Genomic DNA, 5,229 nt, shown 5'->3' on the forward strand with positions numbered 1-5,229 from the left:
CTTAGTAGCTATTGATGAACACGCAAAGTATCCAGAGGTTGAAATAGTGACATCTCCCAATGCTGCGGAAGTAATACCCAAGATCGAAAAGATTATGGCCGCCCATGGCCTGATACAAGAGCTGCGCACTGACAATGGGCCTCCATTCCAAGGGTAAGAACTGGCTACCTACCTCAGCAATCTTGGTTTTCGACACTGCCGAATCACTCCCCGACGGCCACAGGCCAGTGGTGAAGCGGAGAGGTTCATGAGGACTCTCAATAAAGTAATCCGAATTGCTAATGACAAGAGACAGTCTATAGAGTTGGCCATCTTCACGTTTCTTAGAAGTTGTCGCCAAAAAAGTGGAGAAGTGTGGCTCACTGGTTGGAGCAGGCAGACCCTGAAGCAGAGGTCAGACCGGGGACCAAGGTTCAATTCCCGACGCGGCAGGGTCTTGAGCTCAAAATGTCCACGGACTCGATAATTCTCGCTTCGGTGCCTGACCTAATCATGGGTTCACACTCTGCAACTCTGGGCATTAAGCTTGCTTAATCTCCACAACGGCCCCCGCGGCGGGATGCCTGACTTTCACCTTGGGGATGCCCTGTAGGGGCTATCTCACAGGGAAAAGCCAGGACGGGTTCCCAAGGCAAGCGCTTAGAGACCCCTGGGTGATAAGCGCTATATAAATCCAAAATACAATACAATACAATACAAACACCCCACACCACTACGAGGGTGGCTCCTGCTCACTTGCTGATGGGCTGGGTGGTTACTGACTCAATACCTCATCACCCTCAATGGCAGCCGCAGACCCCTGATGACACAAGGATTGGTGTTCGTCGCAGGAAGGCATACGCCCAAGTCAGTCAGCGAGGGAAAGCCTAAACTCGAAGGCTTGAAAAAGGAGATTTGGTGGTACTCAAGAATCCCTTCACCACTGGCAAGTTTCATTTGCCCTATGAAAAGATGTCGTGGACTGTGATCAACGTTAAAGGAACTCGGATCAATGCCGCCAGAGGGCAAGAGACTGCTGCCCATAATGTGCCCCATTTCAAAAGATCTCACTCAGAGATTTCAGCGTCATCCTTGGCTCAGCCGGAAGATGAAGATGGTCAATTGGCAGCCGCTGATGACAGTCTGGCACCCTCTGAAATCAGGTTTCGGGAAAAACTGAAAACTTTTCTTTTTCCACGTACATAATCCCTACTCCTTCTCCCGTCCCTGTCTGGCGCACCCGTGTTCTTTCCTTTGAGCTTCTTTGCAGTATTTAACGCGGGGACACATTGTTTTTTGGGTAACCAGGCGCTTTACAAATGGTTTATTATTATTATTATTATTAGTCACAATGGAGCAGTGGGACGTGGTCCCATGGAAGACAGTGGTGACTCTAGCAGCTTGGACATCTCTTGGCCTGACGGCGCCTGCCGTGCGGAGGTGGAGGTCTCTCCGGCTCCGGTGGATGGTGGTCGCTGTGAGGTTCCCTCTGAGGCAGAAGTGGCTTCCTCTTCCAGCCGAGGCCAGTCACAGTATCGGCTGCGTAGAAATCCTGAACCATCGTGCTGACTGAAGGACTACTTCACGTAAGACTGTACGCCGACGACACCCAGCTGGTCGTCACCCTCTCAGAAAGCCCGTCCATCGCGGCATCCAAGTTCAGAGAGGGCATGGCAGCGGTGGCACAATGGATGACGAACAACTTCCTCCAGCTTAATGCTGGGAAAACCGAGGTGCTCCTCCTTGGCCGAAACACCAGCCTCTGGAACGAGCACTGGTGGCCGTCATCCCTCGGCACCACTCCACTCCCTAAAAACTGTGTTAAAAATCTGGGAGTCTGGATGGATGCTAACCTCAGCTTCCAGTCACACACTAAAAAGGTAGCATCCACCTGCATAGGTCTCCTAAGGAACCTTAGACCTATACTTGGACTCTTTGACTCAAAGTCCCGCCAGCTAATCGTCCAGGCAACCATCTTGTCACGCCTGGACTACGCGAACATCCTCCTCCTGGGAGCAAATAAAGCAGAAACGGCTAGGTTCCAACATATCCAGAACGCGGCGGCTAGAACGCTAGTCGGTCTCCCACGCAGATGCTCAGCTAGAGCCACCATCCGCAAGCTCCACTGGCTGCCGGTGGAACACAGAGTTAAATTCAAAGCTCTGACTACGATCTTTAAGATCGTCAAACAGGGAAGCCCCCCCCCCTACTGCGAAACCTGGCCAGACCTTATGTTCCTGGCCGTGCGCTTGGCTCCTCCAACCAACTTCTTCTGGAAGTTCCCAGAACTAGGCTTTCTCGCACTGGAGGTCGCTCCTTTAGCGCTCTCGGACCCAAACTCTGGAACGATCTCCCGATCAGCATACGTTCCATAGACAGTCTCCCAGTCTTTCGCAAAGCAATCAAGACCTACCTCTTTCCCGCTCTCTAGGGCCTCTCTACTCCCCCGTCTAGTAGGTGTTAGCCTGTCTCTCAGCGCCGGGACGCCCCATTGCTGGGGTAGCTGTTGCGCTTCACCAAATCCAGAAATAGAAATAGAAAATAGAAAATATGTATTGCTAGCTATGTATGCCCGGGATGGTTCTAATTTGCATAGTGTAAGTTTGTTGCTCCAATGTTGGGGGGGGAATTTTCGATCCCATGTTGTTTTGATACTTGTTGGAGAGGAATGTTATGTCGTGTCGCGTGACGCCACAGGCACGTCCATAACGTGATGGTCCTGTGACCCCTGTTTAATAAAAGCACTGGGGCACGCAAATATATGCCAGTTAGGCGACGGAGGCGAGCCCTACCAGTAAACCCACAATACTGTCTCCTGTCGTTATTAGAGCGTGCCCCTCCGTTAGCCACCAACTCCAGGTCACCGGAGTGTTGGCTCCATCACCGCGCCCAACACCACAGGGGCTGGAGGCGCGCTGAGCTCATGCTGGCGGGCTCAGCTGCAGTGCCTAAAGCGGATGCTTCGTTCGATCTACGGCCTTGAAAGCGGCCTCACCTTCCTGAAACCTCCGACACGCTCTGACACTAGTGGCGAGAGATGACACCGGCGGAAGGTGATTCCGTAGCCGAACTGAAAATGTTATGAGCTGCACGGCTCAGAGCATTCCTGCCTTCCATCCTTCCTGAGGGTACTGCCGCCCTGACTGCTATCATCAGCCAGCAGGGAGAGAGGTGAGAGGTTTCGGCTGCGGGGGTATGCAGTTAACCACCTCCTTTCACTTAAGATCTAACCAATTTAGGGCTGGAGACCAGAATTGGTTTCTTTTTCTCACTAGTGCCCTATCCAGACTGATTGTATGCTTAACAGATTCTACCCAGTCTACTTCAGTTGGTGGTAGGTTACTGATACAGTTTTTACAGATCTCTCTTCAAGCCAGGAGAATCAGATAGATAACCTGCTTTTTTACATCATTAGAGATATCATCAAGCAGCACTGGTATCCCCAAAAATACGAGAGGCAGACTTCCCTGGAGTTCTGTGTCCAAAATAGATGAAAAACCTCTACTTACATCACCCCAGAATTTGTAATCATTGTACACCTTGGTGTTCTTCCCTTACCCAGGTTCGATAGTCTAAGAGGCGTCCAGTGTACCCTATGTAAACAGAAGATGGGGGTTCTTATTTAATTGGCGGGATGTACAGGGGAATAAAGATTGTTAAAAGATACTTGCCATAAGTCTTCCAGCTGCATCCCCAGCAAGCTCTTTTCCCACAGGTCACTTGGGAGTCTGAAGATACCATCCGTTAATTCCACCAGTAACCAGTACCATCTGGCAACTTCCTTCTTCTTTGACACCTCACAAATTAAACTAAATTCTAGTTCATTTGACATGCCTATCTCCACTCCAGATGACTGGAACCAACGTATTATTTGGACGTATTTAAACTGTGAGATTTTGTTGTTGGATACCCTTGCCACTTTATCCCAAGAGACCAAGTCTCCTTCCTCCACTAGATCACTCCATCTCCGAATTTCTGCTTCCCTTAAAGAGAGAGCAAGGGTAAGAGCAGAGAGGGGGAACTACTACTGGCTAACCTGGAGGGGGAAATATAACAACAGCAACAGCCCCAACTTGTCATAAAAACAAGAGAAGTTAGAAAAATAGAACAGAAATGCTTTGAGAAAAGCAAAAGCTATGGTGTCCACTAAAGATCTGTTTATCTCTGATAATAAACCATTGCAAAAAAGCACAGTAAAGTGTTGGAAGGAGCCCTTAGCAGTTCAGGCATTTAAAAGCGAAGGTACAATGGGAAAGGGGTAAAATAAAAAAGAAAGGGCAGAGATCCCTAGCAGGGGTCGGAGTCAAGCTGCGAATGGAGTAAGATGTTTCTTGTCAAGTGTCCACTCCACCTCAACTTGCTAAAGCTTTCCCGCCGGCTTTTGAGTGCAACGGTGGACATGTGCACTGGGATCTGATTGCTGGAGTCCACCGGGGATCTACACCTATCCCAAAAGTGGATTGCAGAGCCTCCTGATCTACTTTCTGTGCCCAAGGGATTGACTGCAGCGTCACCCGTGGCTGCCATTTTAGGACTCGCGGATGAGGCTGTCTAGGGGGAGCTGTCCTCCTCCAGCCTTTGCCTCGTCACATCAGGGCTCCCCTATTCTAGAGATTCGTAGCTGACTCTGATTGCCCGTCCGGGTCCATTGTTGAGCTGGTTCTGCGGCCCACATGGGAGCTGGAGGCGTGCCAAGCCCATGCTGGCGGGCTCAGCTGCGATGCCTACCACGGATGCATTATTCGAGCTGCGGCCTTGAGAGCAGGGCCGCCTCACTGAAACCTCTGACATGCTCTGGCCATTCTGGTGAGAGATGACACCGGCAGAGGGTGCTTCGGGAGCCAAACTGAAAATCTAATCGGCTGCTCTGCTCAGAGCATTCCCGCCTTCCATCCTTCTTGAGGTTGCCGCTGCCCTGACTACGATCATCGGCCTGCAGTGAGAGAGGTGAGAGGGTTCAGCTGCAGGGGGGACTGGTGGGGCCCTTCTAAAGCACTGGGACACTGCAAGGCCTGGGCCCATCTCCTATGAGACCAGTATGCTGTGGGTTGTCGTTCCTACTGCTCATCCTTGTAACCGGTTCATGCATCGGGGGCTGAGTATCCCCCCCCTGCTTGACCTGGACGCCTTTCAGCTGGGCTCCCCTTGAAGACTGAGGTCTGGTCTCCCCGCTGCTGAGGGGGGCCATCAGAGGTTCTAAATCGCACTGAGTTGGTCTGCGTGACAAACCTGGCAGATAGTCTGGGCCTG

Source organism: Lissotriton vulgaris, chromosome 8, assembly GCF_964263255.1.
Source record: "Lissotriton vulgaris chromosome 8, aLisVul1.2, whole genome shotgun sequence".
Lineage (NCBI taxonomy): Eukaryota > Metazoa > Chordata > Amphibia > Caudata > Salamandridae > Lissotriton > Lissotriton vulgaris.